Below are 11,313 nucleotides of genomic sequence, written 5' to 3'. Positions count from 1 at the left end.
AATGCTTTTATTTTTTCTCCGATGTTATGTAGAAGAACTGGGATTTGAAAAATATTTTCTATGTAGCGCAAAAGGAATCAAGTTGTTCCGTTAGATCACATGGAGAAACAAATATTTTCCTATGTGAACATAACAGGGGGAACAAATAATCAGAATTCTCTGCAAATTCTTGCAAAATATACACGTACTATGTTGATGTTGAGTATTTTTCTCAACCATTTTCCTACATATGATAGTTATGTAAATGCATTCGGATAATCCAAGAAAGTTCACAAATTTTTTTTTTATCTATTTATTCCTGTGTTTTTCAAAAAATTAGTATGCTATTAAAATTACACAGGCTCGATTATATTTGCAAATGTTGTAAATGTTTATTTAAATTTTTTTTATTTTTACATTCTTATAGATATTTTTTCGTTTAGATAAAATATTCTTCCTTTCTCTTATTACAAATTAATGTTATTAATATTTTTCTACTTTTTGTAGTAGATTAATTTTAATTTTTTCTCTATCCGTTTTTAAAAACATGATTAAACTATCTTATAAATAAATAATTACATATATATTTTATTAAGAAAGTTATTATATAGTAAGTTTTAGGAACATTTGTCCGAACACTATCACATTGATATATGTTCGATATAAGTTGTCTGCTAGTTTTTAATCTTCACGGTCGGCATGCAGGACATGATCCGTACAAGAAAAAGTTGCTAAAAAAGAAATAAGAAAATGCGGATCGTGCGGAAAAGTAGAGAACGAAGTTTCTCATTATGGAAAAGCTTTGTACGAAGACTCTACTCACATCTTAATCTCTTTTATATTTCAGAAAAGTACTAAGTTCTTGTAACATAGCGAGTATCAACTTTGCGGCAAGTTGTCTAATAATCATCACACAGGCGCTGCATCAAGGATTTAAGCTATAAATAAAGAAACAAAAGAAAGAATTATAAATATATTAGATCTGTATAAGTAAAAATATCTTTTGTAAAAACTTTATTTTAATGGTTCTGTAGTTTCTAATAGTTTAAATAGTTTTAACCTTTAAACTAAAGAAAATCATCAAGATAAATTAACAATTAGATACATAAAAATTAAGATAAACTAACTATAAGATAACAGATTCTATATAGCGCCTCAGTTTGATCTAAGAAATTTTTTTATCATTTCATCAAATTTTCAAAATTTCATAGTTTTACGTAAGTTTTAAAAAAAGTTTTACGTTTAAAAAACATATTAAATAATCACGAGCAAACGTGCACATGTACGAATATTGAAATGAGTTCATTTTCGAGAATTTTGTTTATTCTACACACAGTTCTTATGTAGTTCTAATTGTAAGCATAGTTTTTTGCGTTTTATAAAGATATTAAATAGAGATATTATTATTATATTTTTCCTGACAGAAATATTAATTTTTCTTAAATATATCCGGAAAAAAATAGTTATTTTAAATAATGTAGTTTTCTTATTCACATTTTGATTAAAAGCATGCAAATAATAATAAAAATATGTAATTTTATGTTCTAAACTAATCTCTTAATTTAATAATTTTAATATATGTTTTTAATATAATAAATATAAAATAAAATATATATAAATAATACATGTAAGAACATGCATTGGTAAATATTCACATAAGCTCACCCCTTTCAGAAGTCAATAACCTTGACATATGTTGTTAAGGTCACTGTCCTGAGTAACGCTTAAAAGGTTTTAGCCGTCGCTCGTTGTTTACTAAAAAGTTATAAAAATTTTTTTAAATTGACGTTTTTTACAATTATGGTGGTAGTGGTGGTGGTGGTGGTGGAGGAAAAAAATAAAAAATAAATAAAATAAACTATTTAGTTTTATTCTAGTTTGGTTCTATATATAGTATAGTCTTTCTGCCTCACTAAAGCACGTAGAATCATATTTTATTACTTTCCGTACTATTTTATTAAAATTAAAAATTTTAATTAATTTTTAAATTAAAAATTATATATATTTTGTTGTGGAGATTATCTCCTCTCCAAATTTTTGACGTCTTCAATAAATATATCTTATTTTCATATATTACAATGTACCCTGCCTTACTATATAGAACCAAACTAGAATAAAACTAATTAGTTTATTTTATTTATTTTTCATTTTTTTCACCCCCACCACCATAATTGCAAAAAACGTCAATTTAAAAAACTTTTTATAACTTTTTAGTAAACAACGAGCGACGGCTAAAACCTTTTAAGCGACAACATATGTCAAGGTCATTGACTTCTGAAAGGAGTGACCTTATGTGAATATTTACCCATGCATTGTATCAAATTAAACATCTAGCTTTACATTTGAATTTTTTGTGTAATTTATTGCATTTCTATTATTATTTGCGTTATTAAACTCTTAAGTGTCAATAGTTCTTTAGCTTCCTTTAATATCGAAGAAATTCTATCTTTTGAAGAAGATTGATTTTTCGTCTACTTCATTATTTTATCGGTCAGCTGTCGAACCATGTTTAAGACTTACCGTTTTCCTTTTCGCTCCGAACAGGTATCCGCTTACTCATTACCTTTTTAATTATCTTTAGCTGACGAAGGTCTTTTATAGTACATTTAACGGGCTGGTCTTAATCGTCTTAAAGATCCGTATTACAGACGCGAAGAATGAAAAAGTTCTAAATAACAGAGCCTTGTGCATACATGCACCATAAATATGTATTTTAAAAATTAAAAATACTTTGTAAAAAATAAAATACTCAATTGAGTAAAATAAAAAATTTAATAAAAAATTCCTTGTAAATTTATTCATGTTATTAAAAAAGAGATTAACGCTTTATAAAAGGAACTTGCGATACATATACATTTTCAACCATGTATTTAGAACTATATTTTTTCATCAAATTTTATAAGTAAAACGTTGAAAATATTTTAATAAAAAGAATAATACATACACACATGCCTATTCTTTAAAAATAATTTTCTAGTTATATATTTTAACATGTAAAAAATCTCTATTTAACATTTTAAAAATATAGAAAATCAATTTGTATTTTTTCATAAAAAACGCGAAAATTATTATAAGGATATTAAATATTATGATAAGAGGAGAGATAAGAGAAATTCCAAATGAGATTATTGATCGTGGATCGTTGACATGATGGTGAGATAGAAGTCGAAATGTCCTAATCTAGACTGTTAGAAATTCCGTGTCACGAGTTCTCTACCAGCGGTTTGAAAAGTTTAAAGCTTTCAAGAGACGACAAATCTGGGAAAACTGTGGTTCGATCGCTCGTGTCTGCGGTTGTTCTCGATGCGGTTTGAAATTAGCACGAACGGATTATAAGATCCGTCTGTTCGTGACACTTCTATTAGTGCCGTGGAAAGAAGAGGAAGAAAAATTCATCTCTTTCTCTCGAGCGTTTGCTCCCTTTCATTTCTCTTCTTCTTTCATCATGAAATCGGTACGCGTGCGACCTGTTTCCTCCTGACATGATGCATCTTGCAAGAGCTCATTTTCGTTACGCTTCTCTCGGCTCAAGTTTCCCGGATTAATGTTACAGTTTAACTTTGCGATGTATTTTTGCATTAGAAATAAATACAAAATATATAAAAAAATGGAAAAGTCTCAACGATAAAAAATGAAAATTGTTTAAATGTCGAAAAATATCAAATTTAAATAAATTAAAGTGTTATATTTTATTATACTTTGTTCGATTAACGATGTCTGATTGGAAGAATAATAATCAAAGTTTCGACAAACGGTTAGCGAAAGTTGCTCTCGGAAAAGACACAATTTCGAAATCATTGTAAACTACTTTTTGCAATGGCTTACGATAAATATACAACCAACACGATACGCGCCAAAGTCAATTGCCACGATAAGGATGGGACAATGTGACACTTTGTCGAGAGGACTTAAGCTTAATCTTCAACGAGGTAAGTCCGTCTTAGAATGTACTTAGAGTGTGGTCCAAAGTGGAGATTCTCCGTGCGGATATCTCTCTTCCGTAGAATCTGATATGGCTCTTCTACGTTTCTGGGTATGCAAAAATTATACGTTATCAGTAAAAAAAAAAAAAAAAAATCTGCATGAACGCGACAAAACAGTTTCCTACAAACGCGGACTAGCTTTTAAGATAAATAGAAAAGAATAGGGGAAAAAATTCTAGAAAGATAAAATCGTGCAAGAAAGATATACACGTTCAATAGAATTTTGAATTAAAGTTCGTATATATATATATATATATATATATATGTATATAATCAAGTTTACATATCGAGATATTTAAGAAAAAAACTTAAGAAGAAGCACAAACGGAATTTCGATTTTATAATTGAACGACTGCCAAAAAAGATATTGATCGTATCAAAAATCACTTATTGGAATCAATAGCACTTTTGAACTGTAGCCAGTTTCTATATAAGCGAAGCGATTTAAGGTATTAAAACTTGGCGATCAGAGATCTTTGGAATACTACAACACGAGCGGACGTCCTTGCGTCTCCTTCCGGTTATCACGGGGCGCACGATGGGACTTTGAATCCTTGCCGAATTATATATATCTCGCGCATAAAAGGGGTTAAGCGAGTAGCACGAGTTAGGTTTAAGCGGCCGGATTTATGGACTCCGACAACTATTTAGATAGGCGGGATAGAGAGTAGGATCTCGGCGATCATCGGTTTTTGTCCAGGTGGTGGGCATCGGTGACTCCCAAGTGGCGCGAACATCCGGCCTACGCCAAACGAGCCGTCGAGATAGACGGAGATATCTTCGCGAGCCTCGCAAAATATTCGACACGCAGAGGGCGACGGAATCCGAACTCGATCCGAGTTTCGGCCGGCGCGGTATTTCGGCTTAATTAGTTTTTCGTCCGCGGATAATCCGCGGCCGCGCTATTTGTCACCCGGAGCCCCCTTGAAGTTTACGCTCGCGAAGAATTACAGCATGGCAGGCGGGAAGTGAAAGAGAGAGATAGAGAAAATGAGAGAGTATGATGTTCGGGCCAACGAGATTAAGGCGATATTTAAACGAAGAGGAGCATTCCCGGCATCCTCGAAGGCTTCTCTATCGTAAGTCCCGACTCGAAGGAAATTCGCGAAGGATTCGTTTTATCGTTCGTCGTATAATTTCAGGATGTCACTGGCCGAGAAACTACCAAAGTGGCTTAAATCTTTTTAGACGTGGATCTTCGATAAGAATATTTTCGGATTACTATTTAGCGGTCAATTACGTAAAACAATACCTCTTTTATATATTCTATTTTATATGACGTGTGTATTGTTTTAAACAAAAATAAAATAGCTATTCAATTAATTATTAATTAAAGGAAGATTATACAGAACGGAATACAGTAAATAAATTTTAAATCTAATTATATATAATTATAATTATCACAATTATATGTATATACAACACATAAATTGCTATTAATAATTGCTCGGTTATCGAAATTTGCAATAGATTAATCACGCTAGATCATGACAGCTTGTTATATATGTTCTACCGCTTTATCGAACAAATAGTTAGAATTCTAGAGCAACCAAACTATTTTAATAAGCATTTGACATGATATAATATACATCATCTTATGTAAACCATAAAGATCTGATTTAAGTTTTCGTCATTTATATATCAACAAGCAAAGAAAAAAAATGTGAATGTATCTTTTAGCAGCTTCCAAGTATTAAACTGATCGTATAAGAGCTTTTATACTATCAGACTTTCGCAATGAAACTTTAGCTCTCGGAATCGATCAAGCCCTGCGTCGGTCTGGAAAGAATCGTAAAAATTGTAAAATTATCTCCAAATAATTTCGTAAAATAATGGATTATTTTTTTTCCAAGAAAATCTTATCTACAAAAATGTATAAAATACTCGGCAAAGGATGAAGTGTAATTCAAAATTTTATAAAAGATTTTTCTACACAAGATTCAGAAATATTTAGAAATAATTACATATTATTATTTTAACTTCAATTTTTTTAAATTAAAATACAAATATAATATAATATAATTTCATTAATGAAAATCTGTCAAAAATGAGATTGACATATATTTCAATAAGATCACATTGCAACAGAAATTTTTAAATAATTGGTATATAAATATTGGTATATGATGGTATTTAATAAAGCATAAATTTAAAAAATGAAAATTTAATAAAGGGCATAAATTTTAAAATAATTTTAAAATTAAAATGAATCGTCGGGATTAATCGTCGTATCGATCATTACATATCGAGCCAACAGTTTCAGGGCGAATCGGTTGACGGTGCGTACATACAAGTAGACGATTTACATAAATACGAAATTGCAATAAATTCAAGATGATAAGAAGGAAAACGGAAAAAGAGAGAGAAAGAAGAGAGCGACATGCATGCCTAACTTAACGGAGCGCTGTAGAAAAGTCTGAAAAGCTCAACGATGACAGAGGGCTTTTGGAAAAATCTAACCCAGTTCGCGGGGAAAAAGGCGAAGCGCGAGCAGAAAAAGGAAGAGAGGGAGGGAGGGAAAGAGAGAAAGAAAGTCATGAAAGGAACTGGAAGAGAGGAGGCAGCACAGCGGAACGGGCTGCCATGAACCCGAGGCAGTTATGACTTTTTTTCTCAAGTCGACCCTCTCTCGGGGCGCGCAGCAGCGGCCGCTCTCCCTGGGGTTTCCTCCTATGCGAATACCGCATTAAGGGACGCACTCAAACTTTTATGGTAGCTCATAGTGACTGACTTCTCGATATATGCTTAGCGATATCGTCTCTCTTGCGTTTTACCCGGCTTCTCTCTTTCTCTCTTTCTCTCTTCCCCGATTACGAGCGACGCTTTAATTGGACAATATCTATCCCGCGAGAATGTGTGGCTTGCTCGCGGTACTCGAAGAAATAACGAGCGCTCCGCGTTAATTAGAACATTACCTTAATTTTGTGGACGACGGATGGGCAACGTGTTTTCGCAAAGCGAGAGACGCGGTTGCACAGAGAAATACACTTGCGCGAATAATAATGTATATTTCTATATAATGCGGATATCTAATTATGTATGTCTGCAATTAAATCTCTTTCTTTTATAAGTCATACTTGGAAAAGGATGAAGGAGATTGTATCAAAATCTTGAATAAAAATGCACTTGATATATATATAAATATGATTTACCAAAAATCGAAATTATTATTTTTTAATAATAATGTTGAGCTACGATTAAAAGCTGTTTTTAAGGAACAGTTGTAATAAATGCAATAATAAATAAATAAATAAAATGTCATTTTTTATTTAGCTAATTTTAGGTAAATCTTGTTAGTAGAATTTTTATTTGATGAGCATAATAGCACCAAGATGAATAATGTGAAAGAATTACACATATGAGGATATATAAATGACGTCCAATTAAATCTCGGTAAAGAAAAGCCATTTCAGCTTTCAACAAAGAATATTGTTCAGCAAATACACTACACAATCTGTATTTCTGTACAATATTTCATTAGCATTACGACTTTATTGGTGCAATCCGTTTTTGTTCTATTAAATTTCGATACGTGATCTCTTTATAAGTAAAATTAAATGCCGCGTATTTTGTGTTCTGATATAACATTTAATCATCAGTAGAATTTTGCGGCTTCCATCGATATATATATATTCAATACATTCAATCATATATCGTATTTCATCAAATCTCGTTTAAATTAACAAACATTGAATTGTAATTTTCTATATCATATTACTTCGATATAGTTTCTCTTTCTGTTTCTCATTTACAAATCAACTGCAATTTTCTAATCATCATAATAAATAAATAAAACATATATTTACATGTACATATACGTATAATTGCATGTCATACTGCGAATGTTTAGGTTATTGATTTAAATGTAATAAAGAAATTTATTAGTTCAGGAGCACGTTTATCTCCCAGGCTACGTGCCAAATGGGAAATGAGGGGAGGTGGACGCGGCAGAAGTGTCAAATTAATCACCTCGTAATACGCACTTAATACCGGCGCGATCGATCGGAACGAATGAAAAGTGGGACAAGAACCCATCCCCCCGTGCGCTGTCGGGAGCCTCTGTCAATCGGCAAACACTACTATAGCTACTATTAAATCGGCCCGTGACACAGGAGAGCTGACAGAGAAGCCGTCACGATTTCGTACTTCACGTTAACTCACTCTCACCCTTCCACGTTTATCGAACCATCGTGATAAATTTAATTAGAAAAGCCCTTTTATCTGACGAGCATGTATGTATATATGTATGCATGTAAAAAATATTCTCATCGCTCCGTTTTGTGAACAACTATTTTGTAATAAAATTATTAGAATGATTTAAAAATTAATTAATATTTCCCGAATATTTTCCAGACATTTTATGCTTAATAAGTGAGTTTCCATTTCGTCGCCGTATGAATCTATAATACATCATTGCACGATGAAATAATATTTGTCGATATTATGTATTACGCGTTAATATTACGGTCGCTCTGCCAATCGATAAATAGTTGCTGCCGAAATGATGTACTCGTAAGCGGCGGCGAGACTAATTCCGCTATCTGTTTACACATGTACATTCCACTCGACCGTAAAATATCGCAATGAAATATCGCACGATCAATTTAAATATGGCATATATTTCTATTCAAGCGGATCATAAATTTATTTTCTGAGCGTGGCGCACAAATTCGGAGAACGCCGTTTAAATATGTTTTATGAACACGGTGCACGGGGCTTGGCCGTGGATTTTATCTCTGCGAGAAAGTATGTGCCATACGCGCGAGCTTCCGGCTGTAATTGCAGAAAATTTTCTGCTGTTACCGAAACAAAACGATAAAATAACATCGTGCGGGAATAAAGTTCGCGCGCGTGGTCGTCTGGCGGTGACATTATAAAATGTATGTTCGCGTTGCTTTGTAAACACGCACTTTATTCTTCGTATGCGTTACACGTTCTTCGGCCCCCCTTTTTAGTGGATTTTTATAGCTTCCTACAACATGATATTGTAATCGAAAGAAAGTCACGCTTGTAATCGAGCAGTTTGGCCGATACGTTGAATTTCTCTCTGTTTCTCTGTCTTTTTTTTTTTTTTTTTTTTTTTTTACGATGTGGTGGTTGCAAAAATTCAACTCGGCACGAGTGAAATTAAAGCACGAGCTTTTGTATTTTCTGTATATAAATATTGTATTATATATAAGACAATTAAATAATACATGTTAATTTTTCTAACAAGTAAACATTTATATTTTATTATACATTGTATGTTTTATTGACAAAACGTATGATTTCCGAAAGAAATCATTAAAATGACGGATTAATATTGATTTCGCAGTCTTGGAAATGCAAACGTTAAGCGGGTTCATCTTCTTTCGTGAAATCTCTAGAATTCCGTGGCACGTCTTCAACTCCTTATCCTCTCTCTTTAACGGTCCACCTTTTTGTTCCATTATTCGCTATCCATAATGCATTATTCAACGCTCGCTGCTTGTTTCACGGTGCTGCCGTTTCTGCGGCCGATCTCGTGAGCTGTCTAAATTATTGCGCTGCTAAGTCCCAATTAGAGATGAATAATCAATTCTTTCTTTCATCCGTTTTTCATTTCTTTGCAGTCCCTTCTTACTTAAATTATTGTTGTTCGCAAGGTATTTCTTGATTTTCGAATATTCTATTTGATCTTTTCATCTTAAATCGTTATAAATTTCTATTTTTTCGTCTTTTATGCAAAATCTCGAAAATTGATTCGGTCATGCAGAATATGAATGTTATGCATCTTTTATAAAAATAAACTTTTTGTGATCCATTAAGATTACATCCATCAACTATGCAATTTTAATATATTACAAAGTAAAATCAGACAAAAAAAACAATAAAGAATTTGTTCAAAGTAGACAGGCAATATTTTTGAACACGCAAACAGAAAAAGTAGGATAAATTAGGATATGATGGCCATACGGAAAAGATGGCTATAGGCTGTAATTTTTTAATAATCGCTACATAATGCGCTTTTTTAGTCATTATCAATATTTACAACATCGATTATCTTTGATAACGACTAAAAAAGCGCACTATGTAACTCTTATTAGAAGATATACAGCCTATGGCCATATTTTCCGTATGGCCATCATACCCTAGTTTACCCTATCTGATTCTGTTACAGCTACAGTTAACTGGCGAGCGAATAAAGAAAAAAAAAGGAAGGATAGATACATATATAGGCGGACAAGGAGTAGAGAGAAAGGCGATATAATGGGTGAACAGAAAAGCAAGACACCACGAAGAAAGAGGAACGGCACCAAGGAGTGTTAGTAGTTATCCGGCAGAAGTGCATTAGCTTTTGTTTGTCGCCAGAAAGGGCGAACCGCGAGGGTTAGAACTGGATCTCATGTGTCGTGAATGAGATCGGTCTTTGCTCCCTTTTGCCATCTATACCCTTATCCATTTTAGCCTTCACTCCCCGCATCGCCACGATGTTGATTCTCGAAAGCGACCGGAAACTTATCTATACAGTCTCCGTCGCCTAGATTCTCTCATTCTTTTTAACTTTACTGTAGCAATATTGCGTATTATTGATATCATCCAGGAGATATATCTCAACAAGCTTCCTACTTGTTTTAAAACATAGTCATTAATATTTTTCAGTTAATATATAAATATGTATACATTAAATAAATACAATAAATAAGTCTAACATGATAATTTTAAATTTAATTTTAAAGATATATTTATCCAAATGTCGTGGGACAGAAACAATTAAATGCAATAATTTTTCAATTACAACGTCATTAACATCGTTCAATTAACATTTTCCAAGTTGCGGTCAATTACGCGTTATTTAATTTTAACTGTAAAGTAAATTATCCGTGCATTCGCGAAATTGCGGCTGAATAATTGGCTTTTGTTGTCATCCGTAGACACGTGGCTGCGAGAGCAACACGTTCGCCAGTCGCGCTCGCCGAGGCGAACAGGAAGAGCGTGCGCGAGGAGGCGGAGGTGGTTAGAGATCCCGAGAACTTCGGAATTTCCGTGTCCTCCGTCGCATACTTGGTCCTAAGTTATGCCCTCATAAACTAGCGTACGGACATACCTATGCGTCTCCAACCGTTCTCGCGCGTCTCGCCAAGTAGTATCTGTTGTCGTCCACGCGAAACCGAGGAACACGCTATGTGGATTACAGAAGCGTAGGTACATTTATCGCAAAACTTTGTAACAGCGCGATCAGAAAAAGTATGCCACTTATATGTTGAAGAAAGCTTTCTACTCTTGGCAAGGAGTTCATGGATAGATTCTGTTTGTCATAAACATGCCATCGATAAAAAGATGTATATACAGAAACTTCACTCAAGATAAGTGAAAACTTTTGTTCTGTAAG

The 11,313-nt window shown here is 33.1% G+C and overlaps 1 protein-coding gene across 1 annotated transcript in view; it reads right to left on the bottom strand.

Moving 5' to 3' along the window:
• The window catches only part of Phyhd1 (Phytanoyl-CoA dioxygenase domain containing 1), a 141,033-nt gene that overhangs the window by 49,921 nt on the left and 79,799 nt on the right, over positions 1-11,313 (bottom strand). The gene's annotated exons all lie outside the window — the stretch shown is intronic.

Source organism: Anoplolepis gracilipes, chromosome 2, assembly GCF_047496725.1.
Source record: "Anoplolepis gracilipes chromosome 2, ASM4749672v1, whole genome shotgun sequence".
In the NCBI taxonomy this organism is placed as follows: Eukaryota; Metazoa; Arthropoda; class Insecta; order Hymenoptera; family Formicidae; genus Anoplolepis; species Anoplolepis gracilipes.
Note: the sequence above shows the minus strand (reverse complement) of the source record. Positions and strands in the feature narration are given on the sequence as shown.